The following is a 16,847-nucleotide window of genomic DNA, read 5'->3' on the forward strand; positions in this document are numbered from 1 at the left end:
CCACAACAATCAAGGGAATAGAAAAGAATAAAACAGAGTAGGCAGTTGTTCCTCCTCACACTGCTGACTGCTCTTGCTTTATGTCCAAAACGTATCCCGGAGATACAGTCAGGCTTCAATTACTGATCAGGCTTTAAAAGCATCTATGTGACCCTTTATCTTCAAGAGAAAACAAAGAATGAAACAGCTCAACCTCACAAAAGCTGAGGTTTTTTTTTCCAATCCATTATAGATAAAGCTGGTCGCAAAAGTTGAATTTACAGAAGTAGCCTAAATGTTTGCAATTCAAAAGATAGAAAATGTGAACTTCCAGATCGTGAAGTAACAAGAGAGACTGATGAAGACCTCATGAACCTAATTCATAATCTACTTTTAATGGGTTTTTTTTAATGCTGGCTGAACATGGGACCAAGTGATTTTCCTTTTAATGATGCCGATGAATTCCAGCTTTTGTAACACAGCCGAGGCAACAGCTTCCTCACCTTGGTGTTCAGTCTTTCTGCAATAGATAGTGACCACAAAGCATGTATTCAAGACAGCATCTTCAAAATGATATTATCAAGGACAGGGCTTTTTTTTATTTTTTTTATTAATCTATAGTTTAACAGATCTTTGCAAACGTATTTCATCTAAATGAACTATCACTCTCCTTAAAGGGAGTCATTTTTATCCAAGATATTTGCAAAAAGAAACTAGTTTGATGCTTATGTGTAAAATCCTGCTTCTGTCCCTATTTCAACCAAAAATGACGTATTTAAACTCACGTTATGATTCGTTACACAACTGAAATGCTTTTGAGAACGCACTTTAAAGCGTGATATTGTTGTCAAGTTATGTCTCCCAGGTCTCAAAACTACAAATGAAAACTAAGAAATGATGAAAGCTCAACTTTCCACATTTGTTATGACTCATTTGGATGAGTAATGAAGGTGAAACAAGATATCTCATGTTTGATTGAAATTGATGCAGATGTTGTGGAGGATATGGAGGAGTGAGTTGGGGTGGAGGGTATGACTGTGACTACAGGCTTTGCTATGTGTGTAGGACTTGTGTGTCTACTTGTGTGTGTGTGTGTGTGTGTGTGTGTGTGTGTGTGTGTGTGTGTGTGTGTGTGTGTTTTTTATGCAGATGAAGATTGTGGGAGTGCAGGTCTGCCTACATCAAGTGTGTCTTCTATTTGTCAGGTCAGGAAATAACATCGTTCTCTAGATGCGACTGGTGGGGTCACAAGGGATTGTGGGTAATTGGAAATCCAGATGGACGTGCATGAGCTTCCAGGAAGAAATGGTTACCACGGAAATCGAAATCAAACACACACGCCACAACGTTAATGGCGCTCATCTCCGTTGGTACACCTCTCTTATATTCCCACTTTTCTTTTTCTCTACTCATTCTCCTCATCGTTTCTCATCTCCTGGCCTCCTCCTCCTCCTCCTCCTCCTCTTTTTCCATTCAGCTGGCTTATGAATGACTTAGGGAGAGACAGGAAACAGTGTTCAATTGGCTAAGGAGTTGAGTGGGTGGGTCCATGGGGACCAATCAACAAAGTATGTACATAAGGAACAGCCAGTTGTCGTGAGTAATATTCACCGTACACGCACAAATTACTCCACGTTGTCTTCTCTGGGGAAGGACTTCTTTGTGTTATTTACGAGAACATCGTCGAGCTACAACCTGAGACTGATGGAAACGAGAACTGGTGCCATTAGTCTCTTTTTTAGAACTGAGTCAGTTGGCAGTGCTACAAAGATCATAGGATTAGTCGGAACAGTTTTACAGTCTGTTGACAGCAGACACAGCCAGTACTCTGAGACTCGACACAGATAACATCATTAACAGGCCAAATACAAGTACAAAACAGATGTTTCACCTGGTTTGCTTACACGACATGTACATAAATCTACTGACAGAGCCCAGCGTATATCAACAATTGTTTTCTATCATTCTCAACTAACCTGTGTTCCTCAGAGACAAGATCAACGTTACAATGACTTTCTTAATCATTTACACAGCTTCACCTGGAAGCTTACTTTCTATTAGACTCCATAAAACTCTTGGGAAGATGAACAAAGACAAGTCACCTGACCTAGATGTTTTACCATCCCCAGTTTTGTCTGGCCTTTCGGACCTCAGTTAGGCCCTCTTATTGTGGCTACATTGATCTTCTTCCCCATACACTGTCCTTACACGATTGTCGTCTGTTAAGCCTTTTTTTTTTTTTAGATGAATCAGATTGCGGTGTCAGTGACGAGGACAATAATGAAAAAAGAAGTTAGTTATCACAGTGAAAACAATCAGAGGAAAGATCCCACTGTTGATTCCACAAGGTCAACATGTCTTAACATGTGAGGTTTTTCTTTAAAAAAAAAAAAACTTTTGGTGATCAACTTCTCAGTCCAAACTTAAAAATTTGAACGAAACAAACTTGTGGAAGCATCGATCCACAAGTACCAGCGCACACAATTTCCCGGTCACACAAAGGTCTCATAACAACATGAAAACATATTGATTTCTGGCTCTTTGGCCCCCTCACAGGGAGGTTAGATGTCAGGGCCAGCTACAGTCGAGTGATGGCAGATGATCTTACAGTGTAGTGGCTCCCTTTGGGAACTACTCTACTGAACCCTCAGAAGAAAGGTGGTAAGAGGCAGAGAGAGCTCAGCAAGTCTTGCAGAGCAGCAGCTGACCAACATGTGAATCAATGTAACTGGAAAAACCCAGCAGCCAGTGCATACACACTGTCTAAAAAATGTATTCTAAGGATGTTTATTAAGTCGAATCTTTCTTGATTTGAGTTCTTATTTTATAGTATAGTATTTATAGTATTAGTGTTGCAGCAAAAAGAAATGTCTTTAACTTAGACTAATTGGTGTGACAGAAATGCCACAAAATTTGGGAATATCAGAAAAATACCTTGAACCAACATATTTCTTTATAGTGCAGATTTCATAGAGGTACTAATCAGTCTTCAATAATGCTAAATAAATAAAAACATGACCATATAAACACAGTATTGTGCATTTGATTTATTTTTTTCAAATTAGTTTATTTAAATTCATTTTACCCAAAACAATAGACACATTGCACATCTGCAATGTGTGCATTTGATTTCTGAAATGTATTTGCTTTTCTAGGTGCTAAAAATTGGCTAAAGCTGTGACTTACATTACACTCTTATTGTCTGTCTCGTTGCTCTCAAACCTGTTAAAAGGACGTTTTTTGTTGCCAAGTGTTTTGCCCATAGTGGATTGATGTTGGGTCTCTCTAACTAACGCAAGAATATGGTCTCGACTTTCTCTTTTTGTATATTTTCCTGAATAGATTCCTGAGATAACTTCTGTGTATTAGTACAGACAATTACATCACACCTTCTCTGTTATCCATCCAAAAGTCTAAGGCACTAGCTCTTTATTTAATACCATAAATGATAAAGAAAAGAAGCAAATATTTAAACAGGCTGTAACCAGCAAATGTTAGACAAAAGCAGCTTACATGATTAATAAACTACCTTACTCGTTTAAAATGAATTATCGTGCACGCTCTCTTCCTGATCATCAAAACCACGCACCACAAAAAAAGAGAAAAAAGATTCTGAAGAAAGTGATTGTAAAAGAAATGGGCTTTCACATGCAGCATTAAATGATGGCTATAGAGTTTGACAGGGCTGAACTACAGGTTGCTGACTCATCGTTTCTGACCAGCACTGATGACCACCCATCTGCTATTAGCTGGCCCCGGGGCTCCTGCTAACTGCTCTGGCACGGGAAATGTTCAGGTTAGATTGAGCATGGCTGAATGTGTGTTCGACGATATAGAATCCATTACAGAGTGTGTGTGTGTGTGTGTAGTGTGTGTGTGTGTGTGTGACTTCACAAATATATATTTAATCTCTTATGTTAAGTAAGTTAAGTTTTTTCTCAGAGTTCACAGACAAACTTTAATATTTTTGATAAACATTCAGCCTCTTCTTCACAGAGACATAAATTGAGATAGTCTTTTCTGGTCGAGTGTGTGTGATACAAGAGAGATAAAACTATGTGAGGAGCGATGAGGAGAAATAGTGGAAAAGAAAAGAAAACTGGATGAGTGTACGCAGCATTACTTTTACTGCAGTGCTCATTCATGTTGCGAGTTTGCTTTCACTGATGCTCAGACATCCAGTTGACTATCCATTACAGCAATGCTTAGATACTTGTTCTGCACCTGTGCTTGTGTGTGTGTATTTGTGTGAAAGCGATAGAGAAAGCTGTGTGTGTGTGTGTGTGTGTGTGTGTGTGTGTGTGTGTGTGTGTGTCAGAGTATATAGCATTCATTACAGTGGCGCTACAGACAAACTGCTCCCTGGATAGACATTGATTTTCACCCAATGGATCTGACTGTTAGCAAACCTAATAGCTTGGTGGGTAATGGGTAGATGTTATGAATGAGCCCCTATGGGCAGGAAAGGATGGAGAAGAAAGGCAAGTAAAGGAAAGGAAAGGAAGGGTTATTGGTAGCAAAACCAAAATATGAGGGAAAAAAAAAAAAAAAGAGACAAATCTGAAAAGCTTTGGAAAAGTTAGAAAAAGATCAATTAGTCAATTTAAAGAAATAAATCAGCATCTATTTGGATAATTCATTTTAAGCTCAGGTTATTTTGAACTAAAATGTTACATTCATTTTTTCAGAAAGTGGTAAACTGGTTTTTGAGTTTTGGACTGTTTGTTTGGTGTGTGTGTGTGTGTGTGGGGGGGGGGGGGGTTTAGTTTTTCTAATTATATTCTGAAGTATTTCAAGAATCTTTGACAGCATTTCTTTTAGTAAATGGAATTTGTCTTTAATTTAAAATAGTAAAGTGGATATCTTATTTAATTGCGTGTTACAGTCAAGCAAGGAGGATAGGAGAGGAGAGGAGAACAGAGGAGAGGAGAGCAGAGGAGAGGAGAGGAGAAGAGAGCAGAGGAGAGGAGAGGAGAGCAGAGGAGGAGAGGAGAGGAGAAGAGAGGAGAGGAGAGCAGAGGAGAGGAGAGGAGAAGAGAGCAGAGGAGAGGAGAGGAGAGGAGAAGAGAGCAGAGGAGAGGAGGAGAGGAGAAGAGAGGAGAGGAGAGGAGAAGAGAGCAGAGGAGAGGAGAGGAGAGGAGAAGAGAGCAGAGGAGAGGAGAGGAGAGGAGAGGTATAGATCTCATGTGCTTTGAAAGGCTAGCTGCTATTTACCATTACTGCTAATAGGTTTCAAAAGGAAGCAAGTCGTTAGCTAAATGGATAGGCCCTAAATGACACATTACCATGTTAAAGGCTGATTCCGCTCGTTATTGGAGCTCTCATTCCTCCATGCATCACCAGCAAGAGCTGTGAGCTGGCCACTGGTGCGCAGACCTGCTGCCTCAGCAAATACAGACATCGCCAGAGAAGGACCTGAGGGGCAACAGGACCAAGGGAAACAAATCTTCTGCTCTGTACTCTGCTCTGATTTTAATCCCTTTTTTGTGTCCCCCATAAGAACAGAGGTTTGTTGACAGACAAAACACAAATAAGCGTTGGTTATTGTTTATACCTTATGAAGTAATTTTCCCTTGTGGAAAGGAAACGTAACTTGGGACTGAAGAGGTGTTTGATAGCATTAGAATAAAGCAACAAAGAGTACTGAGAGAAAAGATTAGAGTGCTTCTGCAGTTCTGTTTGCAGTTTGTGAACAGCTGCTGAGTCTATGACACACACCATAGGCGTCTGTTGTGAAACAGATGGATTTTCTGCATTAGACACACTATATTTCAGAAAAAAAAAACTAACAGAGAAAATGTTAAAGCAGTGAGTGTGTAAGTTATACCATAATGTTGATTATCAAATTCATAAAGGACATTTCTCTCGCTGTACAGTAACTTGTTTCATACATCCTCATGATTTGTTCTTGTTTAGTTTAGCATTCTGTTGATTTGCTGAGTTATTATGTTGATATCCTTGTGTTTCTCACTCCCTATGTGTGTAATAGCAACTATAACAATCCCAAGTTTAGTTTTTAGTGTTACCGGTTTTATTTTGTAGTTTTTACCCCCGTGTTTCATGTCTAGTTTTTCTTCCCATGTTTGAGTGTTTTCCCCCGTGTGATGGTGTGAACCACCATTATAACACTGGTGTGTATTAAGTCTGTGTTCCTTCTCTTCTGTGTCAGTTCATTACGTCTACCCTCCCTCCTTTCATGTTTGTAGATTTCCCCTTGTGGCTTCCGGGGTTTTTCCTTGTTTTTAGTGAACTTTTGTGTTAGACCTTTAGACATTTTATTATTAGTACTTATAATAAGTTAGCTTTCATTTTTGCCTTTTTGTTTAAATAAAATGTTTTTTAGTTATCTGCACTTGGGTCCAGTACCTTTGATTATTCACACTTTGACAGACAATGCTCTTTTGACTATGGTGTTCCCCAGGGATCCATCTTTGGACCCGTTTTATTCACTATATAAACCTCCAACTAGGAAAGCTTGTCAGTAGTTTTAGCAACATCATTCATTTAAGCCAAATTACATTACAATTGCAAACAGTACCATTGTATTCCCATTACAGAAATGTAATTTTTTTTTCAGATTTTGAATCATCTTTGTGTTGTTTTTAATGTTTCTTTTTGCTTTATATTTATATTTATTTATTGCTTTGTGTGCCTTCTTTTATTGGACAGTAAAGCACTCTGAGTGGTGTATGTGTAAGGTGCTTTATATATAATTTTAATAATCACCTAAAGAAAAATAGCAGCTACGGTCAAAACCAAGACCTTTTTCAGTATGTAATCAGAATAAAAACTGAACCTGAAAGTATGCCAAGTACTTTCTTATTACAGTGTCATTCTTTGAGAAACACTATTAGTCAGCAAACTACAACAATAAAGCCAAAATGAAATTGTGTATGGACCTTGGAGAGTGATATGAGAGGACCTAATCACACCCTCTGAAGATATGCTTACACTGTTGGTAAAGGATCACCAGTGGTTCAAACGGGATTAAGTGCTGTAATTATTTTGTTTTTACCCCCTTCCCCTAATCAACCTGGCCTACCTACTTGCATTTCATTTGATATCTCTCAACATTTTCCCAAGATGCATTGGCCCACAGTGTAGACTTTATTCAGCTGTTGGTTATGCAGCAGCCTGCCAATAATTTTATGTAGGCCACCTGGAAATTAGCTCCAGCATGGATCCGCTGCAACTTCAAAAGTTTTGTGAATGTGATTTCAAACTGAAGGAGAAAATAATCTTTGCTTTTAGTGTAGTTTATGACATTTAAATAAAATCAAACCATCTGCTATAGAAAGCAAAAAATATTCTATATTAAATCATATATCGTTGCTTGATTTTGACAAAAAGCTGTTCAATATTGAGATCTCATCTATTTCGTCTTCTTGGCTCAGTCTGTACCAGACAACCACAGTTTGGGGAAAAAAATGCCTTTACATTGGTTCAGAAGGTAGATGTCAAAACAGCTGAGTAGATGAGATCCGAACATTATAGTTCGTTGGGTCTAGCAGTGAAGTGCATAATTGGAAACTGTGGACAGCATTGTCATCAAAATTTAAATTATCTGATAACACAAAGAAAACACACAGGTACTGAGAAAAAAATTATAGCCAGTGTGTCATAAAATTCAGAGTTAGGGCATAACATCATCAACATCTGGCCAGGGAACAATACATGATTGTAAGAATGCATTCACAGAGCCAAAAGTCATGCACAATATTTATGTGTTTCAGGGGATAAGTTACATGTAATGTCAAAGCTCCTCAGTTTGTTGTTAAAAATTAAACTCAAAGTCAAATCTAACCTAAAACATGTTTTGGTGAGAGATATCACACTAGTTGTAAGACGCTAAATCAGATTTGGCTTAAACTAAATGCTAAACATTTTTTTTTACAAAAAGGTGGGGGGGAATGTACATCCCAATGCACAGCAGAGCCGACCCCTCCAAGTTAGACTCACAGAAGTCTTTGTTATCAGGGTCCGAGCCGGCAGAGGACAATGAACTGGTTGAGTTTCTAGAACAGAGCATTGGGCTCCTCTAGGAATAAAAGTGCTGACGGACCACCCACCTCCCACCCACTGTCAGAACAAGCCTTGGCTGAATGCTTAGGGCCAAACAGGGTCAGTAGAGGAAAACTACTGTATGGGTCTCAGATATTAAAACTGAGATACACAAGGTTTGATAGACAAATGTTTTCTCAGGAGTCTAAACACTTCCCCTGCCAAATATGCTGCCGATTGTTTTATGGAATTTTGCTTTGCTTCTGGTTTTTGGATACACTCATACTCAGATACTTTGGTTGATCAACACCAGGGGAACCACACATTGACAGGGGGGGTCAGGTCAATTTCAGCTAAAGGGCAATTCTGTTTTCAAAATGGGTTAATCTTTAACAGATTACCCATTCCACATGGAAAACAATAATAATTATACTGTATGCAAGTAGTAATAGTGATACTACGATGCTCAAGAAAAATTAATGAACACTTAATCATCACAGTATAACACACCAAGTCATTGAAACTTCAGGGATTTCAATCGGTCCCTTTAGGAAGCACAACTGATTTAAATCAATTTCACCTGCTTTGTGGCAAATTAAAGGGAAAACAGGTGCAATGGAGGGGAAAAAGCAAGACAACTCCCCCAAAAGGGAATGTTTTTTTATGTGGTGGCCAAAGAAAAATGCTCTCTTTTTATCCTTCCTGACGGATTCTTCCCTAGTGTTTTTTCTTCCCTAGTGTCCTCGTCAATACTGGTAGCATGAGGTGGTACCTGCAGCCCAACCAGGTTGCACAGGCAGTCGAGCTCCTGCAGGATGGCACATGCATACGTGCAGTTGCAAGGTCTGCAGTGTCTCCCAGCACAGTCTCAAGAGCATGGAGGAGATACCAGGAGATCGGCAGTTGCACAAGGAGAGCTGGGCAAGGGCCGTATACGGTCATCAAGCGCAGCAGCAGGACCGCTATCTGCTCCTTTGTGTGAGGAGAAACAGTAGGAGTACTGCAAGAGCCCTACAAAATGACCTCCAGCAGGCTACTGGTGTGCATGTTTCTTTCCAAACTGTCAGTAACAAACTTGGTGTGGGTGATGTGCTCACAGCCTGCACCTTACAGCTTGATCACATTCAAGCTGCATTTGCCAGAGAAGACCAGAATTAGCAGGTCCTTCACTAACGCCCCGTTCTCTGAACCGGTGAGAGACAGGTTCACACTGAGCACATTGTGACAGGCGTCGCCATTATCTGGCTCAAGATCTATCAGAAGACCAAGGCAATACATGCAAATAATACAGATGTAGACTTATTAAACCAAGAAAACCATTAAACATGGACATCATCTGACACAGGCAGCATGTGGGACTCTCAGCAAACAGATGAAGCATTCCTTTAAAGCTTCATTATAACTAAGCTTATCTCCGTTTTGACACTTCAGCGTTTGTTTATCGCCACACTACAAGGCCAACCACTATGAAATAACAATACACATGACTACAAAAGCCAACATCTTGAGCTCTGAAATGTTAGAGACTAGTTGGAATAATTCACTCAGTATAGCAGCCTTGTCCAATCACAGGCCAGGACCCAAAATTCCCGGGTGTCACTGGTCTATTATTGCAGGGCTGCAAAGGCTCTGAGGCTCCCGTACACACACATTTTTCCCCATATTTCATCTTGTGTCAGATGTGAACATTTGCTCTGCATTAGGCTCTCTGTGGGTTTGCCTTGGACCAGCATAATGGAAATACAAAAAATATAATGGAAATGTGAAATTACATACAGAATATGTCCCCCTCTCTCTCTGCACACGGACACACAATATTGATGAGAAAAGCAACTGGAATAATGGAAAAGCAAAAATGTATACACAACGCACACCTCTTCTTCCTTCGCTCTACCTCTTGCCAATGTTTTTCTCTCTGTCACACATCTACACACACAAACACAAAAACACACACACTCAGATGTGTGTATAAGAGGTAAATCCATAGCTAACCAGGCCAGTCTAATAGACTCTTATTCCTCTGAAGCTTTATCAGTTCAATCACACAAACATTCAGCCTCAAAATAATGGCCTTTCTGTTTTGTGCCTCCTTCTGTGTGTGTGTGTGTGTGTGTGTGTGTGTGTGTGTGTGTGTGTGTTTGTTTGTCCGTTTGTGCGAGCGAGCAAGAGAGAGAGAGAGAGAGAGAGAGAGTGCACGGCAAACAGATATGCAGGAAAGCTAGAAATGGCAATTGTTGGTTTGGAAGCCCTTGACTTTCTATCATTTATTTGTCGCGGTTAGTATTTGATAATAATTAAAAGTTACAGATGAGGAAAACAAAAGGATATCCGTTTTAGCAGCTAAAGGCTAGCTATTAACAGTTGTAAGGTATTCAAAAAGGCCAAATTACATTTAGGTGAAATTGGCCATTTGCAACAAAACTATTTTTGTGGTCACATTGTAGTGTTTCTTAAGGTATTTTTCTCTTTACTTCCAAAGATCACTTGCAGATGTTGAGCCTTGTGCTCAAAAACAAAGGCCATCTGATCCAAGAATAAACTTAGAATGATGACTGGCACATTCAGATATTTAAAGAAAATACTAAATAAATACAAAAGAGTAGCCCTTCTGTTGACCATCCTTTCTTCAAGTCAGCCTTCTTTTCATATTGTCCTATACATTTTTTTTTCCTTCATAGCACCAAGTGCAATAATATTTACTTGAGTATCATCTGATAGCCGGTAGCCCTATGATTTCACTAAATCAAACAAGACACTTTTTATAATTGAAACTAATGCAAGACATGTTACATCCTTTGACTAACACAACACTATACGCTATTGTGGCATTGCTGTTATAACCTGATGACAATTTTCCCTGAAAAAAGTTCTTTTTTGGGGGGAACTTTATGCTCATTCATGCTGTAAAATTAAAATGTTATTAAAGGGTACTGAAAGAGCTTTAGTTGAAGAAGGAATATAGTCCAACACTATGCCAGGTTTTTGCATTATATAGATCCTACATGTTATTTGATGTTTCCACAGTATCCACTAAAGAGCAGAGAAGTAGCCTACATACTGTCGAGCAGAAAAGAGCGTGACGCAGCCTCATTGCATGCACCAAGTTTTCCACCCATCGCAAATCAGCTGCATGAAAAAAACGTCATTAGCCATTAGTCCCCTCACTCTAGTTGTATTTTCCTTATTATACCCTACTGGTTCACAGACCACACACCAGGCTGGGGTCATGATTACATCACGGAGAGGGCAGTGCCCCTGACAGGTCAAAGGTTATGAATGTGAGAGGTTAGAGGCTGCTTGAATATTGAAGGTAATGACACAAAATGATCACAGCTGGACAACAACATGTGTAACAACAGACATTCAAAGGCATTCCCTGGTTCCTACACAGACCCACACAGCATCTGAAAACCATGTTGTGAGCACGTGTTAAACGAAGATATTGTGGGCGGGATAATTGGACATTTTGAGCAGCCACTAAAACCAGCTGGTGTCAATCTATAGACAACTTCAGAGCAGCAGCGGTCTAACTAGAAGCCTCGACCCAGACATCCTCACCACAGAGAAACACAGCAGACATGCAGACAAAAGTGTAAAAATCTGCTTTTGAAGCATGATCCTCAAAGATGTTGATTGGTGAGATCCTGCTACACAGTGTTAACTGGAATTTATTAAGTTTATTTAAAGGTTGTTTCCCTTTCAAAACAAGAGAGCCACACTAAAAACTGTACTAAAAATCTGACTAAAATTTATAATAGGACCATTTGCTTTGAATTTCAAAGGAAGAGAGTTTCAGAATTTGCTTTAGAGGTAAGAACAAAATTTTGAAGCCACATCAGAGCAAAAATGTAGATTGAGTACAGACAAAAAGCTGATTCATATTAACATGTGTCAGCCATGTGTGTTCTTCTAAATACCCTGAATGAGAAGCCTCAGTTGGCACAACTGTGTTGTCATCAAAGTGATAAAGGCTTTGAAGAATAAAGTTTTAGGTTGCGCATTTTGGGTGGATGTTGATGCATCTCTAGTTTTTTTTTTTTCTACCTTAAGGCTACAAGTTTGATATTTCTCTTTCTGCTCCTCTTCCCCTGCTGATCGACTAAATAAGGCTGCATCATCCTATTTTAATGCTTTCTTGTTTCCTTGGCCTACAAAACTGCACTGAGATTCTTCATTAACCAACAGAAAAATCAGTAAATCTGACAAATGGTAATATTTGGAAAAGCTGATGTTTTGATTTGTTTTAGCTGATTAATTATGAAGAAAATAAGCAGCTTGGTGTGGGTATAACCTCACTCCAGAAGTATAGAGCTTGGATCAGCAACTTGTAAATTACAGGTAAAAAATGACAGGCTGTTTATTTAGCCACGAGCAAGAGAAATAGCACCGGTGGTCGAGTGACATGGATATAAGGTGATCAAATGTGGCTAATGGACAGCAGTAAAAGAAGCAAAAAAGCAGACATTGTTTTATGATTGTTTGCAACGACACGTATCAAGTGGTCCTTACCAATACCACACTCTCATAATGAACATAAATCACTTGATTTGTAGCACCTCTGATTCACAGAAGACCTTTTGGTCAATACAGACAAAACATGATGAGAGCTTGGAGAAAAACAACCCCAGATCAAAACCAACAAACTGAGAACTGGTTCCCAAAGTTTCACCAAGAAAAAAAAAGGAAGCAAATCCAACAAACTTAAAATTCCAACACAGAGCTGGGGGGGTGGGGGGTCTGTCTGTGCTTTACAGCTGTCTTTGAACTGCCTGTGTCAGACTGATTTCTCCTGTAAAAGACGGGCTTTTGCTCTGAGTGTGTTCGCTGGATAAACAGAGGTTTTGAACTGAAATGATTTGAGCTGGAACAAAACAATAAGACCTCCAGAAATCAAGCGGTGAAGGAGTAGAAAGACAAACAAACTGAGGCCAGACGCTGAGCACAGCTATGGCCGCAGAGGTTTGTCAGTGGTATACTCCTACATGGGATGAAAGAGAGACAGCGGAGAGGAGCTGGAGGAGGAGGAAGAAGGGGGAGATGAAGGGGGGCTGTACAAGAGGGGCACAGAGGAGTGAAGGAAGGAGAACAAATAGAGAAAAAAGCATTCTGAGAATAGCGCAGAATATTTTTAACATCTATGAGCAAGTAGTCCAACAACAGCCGGATGAGCCCATGCAAATACATATTACCAATGCATCATTGATTATTTTCCCTGGATATTGGGTAAAGACTTTTTATTAAGCTACAAAATGCAGATTTCACAGATTTAACTTACAGATGTATCAACTTGATTATTGATTTGAAATTGAACCGTAATTACAGTTGTCTTCCAGGTGCCTAAAAACACTGACGAGAAGAGGGAAATGAGAGGGAAAAAGAGGTGCAAGGACAGATAAGAACAGATAAAAAATAAACTAAAAATACAAGAATACACTGAAGAAAAGTAAAAAGAGAAAGGGAAGAGAAAAACTCAAACAGGAAGCCAAGGAAAGAAAGGAGAGAAGGAAAGACAGAGCAGAGATGGGATAAGAACGAAAGAAGTAGGCGATAGGGGATGTAGGATTATGAATAGCGGAGGAGGGGAAAGTGTCTCCCAGTATGTGGGTTTGTGTGTCTGTGTGTGTGTGTGTAGGGGGCCTCATTATTGACACCATGTGTTACCACAGGAAGCTCCTTGGGAGATTATAAGCACCAAGAAAGATCAGAGAGCGAGACACAGACGAAAGAAAGTCAGAGAAAGAAAGAAGAAACGGAGGTCGTTGCAGAGCCTCTGCAGCTGCAGACTTATTGTATGTTTGTGTGGAAGGGTCAGTAGCCTGTTTTAGCAGCTGTACATCTGTATGTCAGGCGTGTACATCTTTAGCCACAAGGTCAGAGTGTCAGATCCCACAGCAAACACTCACTCACTTCTATCTAGTCTGTCCATCACAGACATTCATATATATGACCGCTGTCCAATTTAACATGGTGGGATTTATCAGGGTAACCAGAAGCATTGTTAAAATATCAGATTTTTCAAAAAATAATAAAGACAACCTTATAAGACCAGATCAGAAAACTAGGCACTGCTTTGTCCACAAGGGTCTGACCCAGACAGAAAGGTCTTCACATCAGCTTTCAAAGAAGCCCAATTCTTAGAGGTAAACCCTGAATGATAGTTTTCCAAGGAAGTCTATTCCTAGTCTCCTTGATCAAAGTCTCCAAGCCTCAACACTGAGCGAACCTTCTGAATTCTCATACTGCATCAACTGACCTCCACATTTCTTTCAAGCAAGAAAGTGATGGACAGCATCCAGAAGTGACTAGGGGAGTATCTAACGCGTCATATTTCACATCATTATCGCTACTGTACTGAGCTGTATTTCACAACTTGGGCCTGAAAATACAGTTACAAGTCTACCGCTATCAAGAAAATATCCCTGTATGGGATGACTATTTCATCATTAACTTCTTAGCATATCTATTTATTGAGTTTTGGAACTACAGCAGCCATTCCTTGTTTCAGCTCGAGAGATTTGATGCTTTTCCGGTGGGTTCTTTGAGATTTTGAATAATGATAATGATTTGTAAACTGTTGGTTCTAACAAATTAAGACATCTGAAAAGTCCTGACATTTTTAATACCAAACAAATAATCAATAAAGAAAAAATTCATCAGATTTAAGCTGCTGTGAAAATAATTAAAATAGCTAATTTCAGCCAAATGTCTTTGATAAGTAAAAGGTAAATTCTGATAACAAAATGAATGTTGCTTTGGAGCTCCGGTTAAGACAGGTTTACAGTAGCAGTAAAACTTCTCAGTAGTAGCTTTTTACTATTCATGTTAGCTTCCTGGTAGGCTAATAGTAAAATGCTACAGGGGAGCAATTTACCCCCACAGCAGCAGATGAGAAGTGAACTAAAATGGAAAAGGGGTCAGAGGAATGAAACCATCAAACTGTACTGGACTGGTGCTTCAGAAGAAAGATGGCCGGTTTGAGTTGTTGTGCCGGCTCATGAAATGCCCCACTGAAATTTACAACTTGGAGTACACAAAACATGACTTCAAAAGATACTGCTTTTTGTTTTGAAGCCTCTCAGCACACATTTACTTGAATTAATTTACATTATTTTTCATATATATTGCAAACACATGGGATTATTTCAGAGCAGAATGTGGCCTAAAATAAGAAAAAATATTCACACTAAAGCTGAGAGTTGCACTCCAACCCAAGAAGTTTGTTATTCATCTGATTTTACACTTTTTTATGCTCTCTCTCCTGCAAATCCATATCATGGTTTGCTTATTTTTTCAGACACTGTAAATAGTCAGGGTGCAGTAGCTGGTGCACACACACACTCTCTGTATGAACTCATACGCACACTTACTTACCAATTCATCAACTCATGCCCTGTTCCTTTATGTGTCTAAGCCCACTGTAGAAACGGAGCTGGGCAGAGCAGCTATTGTGTCCCTGGTAGAATTAACTATTGATTTTTCTCCTCAGCATTATCAATGCTGTTCTGACAACGAAACAGCCAGAAAAACACTCACATGCATGCAGGCGTGCACACGCACAGACCTAGATTTTGCTCGGTGCAAGATGTGCTTTGTAGGAGTCAGCGCAGCCCCACCGGGAATACACAAGTCAAATATTAACACGCTACTGTAATAAGCAGACAGGAACAAAAACACAAACAATGCAAATCATCAAATATGCAAGACTAACTGAACCAAACATTTCAGTGCCATCACCCACTGTCCTGAAACATTACACTGTGTTTATAAATCACGTTTACGCACTGCTTTTTGCAATTAGGCCGGCATCATTTAGAAAGGTAGCTCTACATTATGTTCAGATTAATTGGGATATGATGGTATAATTACCATATATTCACTTTAATTACCATAATTGAGTCATGTTTTTTTGTTTATAAAATTAAAACCCCTCTCCTTTTAGCAGTAACGAGAAAGCCACTCTACCTTTATTGGATTATCCACTTTCATTAAATGGAAAAACATGTGAAATATTTATTTTCATCAAGTTTTCTCTCACTCCAAGATGTGCATTGGCAAGAAACTCCAAGCTTCAATCAAAGTCAGACTGGGAACTTAATTCACCACTTTCAATATAGATCTGGGCTCAACCCCATCTGTCCATATAGTCACCTGTATCGACGCTGGGAGGAGCTCAGCAGCTACTTCTTCGTCCCTGTTTTTTTTTCAGGAATCAACATGTGAGGTTACAGTTTTTTACTCATCTTCATTGGGTGCACTATGACCATTGAGTCACAACTACTGCAGACAATGGGATTTTGGGATTGGTATTTTGCATTGCACAATCAACACCTTCACCTTGTCATTTTTTCAGTTCTTCAATACTCTGCTCTGTCTTGATCTGGTAAATGGACTTAAGCTTAGACTTAAGACTTTTCTAGTCTGCTGACTACTCAAAGCACTTTCACACCGCTGGTCACACCTACATTCACACACTATTCGGGGTTAAGCCCAAGGACACATCGGACATGTTGTTGCAGGAACTGGGATCGAACCCTCGACGTTCCGGTTGAGAGACGACGACTCTACCAACTGAGCCACAGCCGCCCCGATTTAAATCTATTATTCAGGTCTGACCACTGACATTAAATGGACAGATATACTTAAAGGGACGGGGGAAGGAGACAATGGACAGAACAAGTCAGAGCCGGAATTAAGTGTGGAATTCATTTGTGCTTTTTTTCCTTAATTGTTTCGTTGTAAAGTAATTTAGAATTTGCCACAAAAACAAATGAATGTAAAATATTCCGATTGCCAAGAGCACTCTAGTCACTGCAATGACAAAATGTGTAATATTCAGTGCATTCATACTTAACTTGTTTATTAAATCT

At 39.5% G+C, this 16,847-nt stretch overlaps 1 protein-coding gene across 8 annotated transcripts in view; it reads right to left on the reverse strand.

Moving 5' to 3' along the window:
* Positions 1-16,847, reverse strand: part of lama2 (laminin, alpha 2) — a 209,785-nt gene that overhangs the window by 187,332 nt on the left and 5,606 nt on the right. The window lies entirely within an intron of this gene.

This window comes from Labrus mixtus, chromosome 12 (assembly GCF_963584025.1).
Source record: "Labrus mixtus chromosome 12, fLabMix1.1, whole genome shotgun sequence".
NCBI classification, from domain to species: Eukaryota; Metazoa; Chordata; class Actinopteri; order Labriformes; family Labridae; genus Labrus; species Labrus mixtus.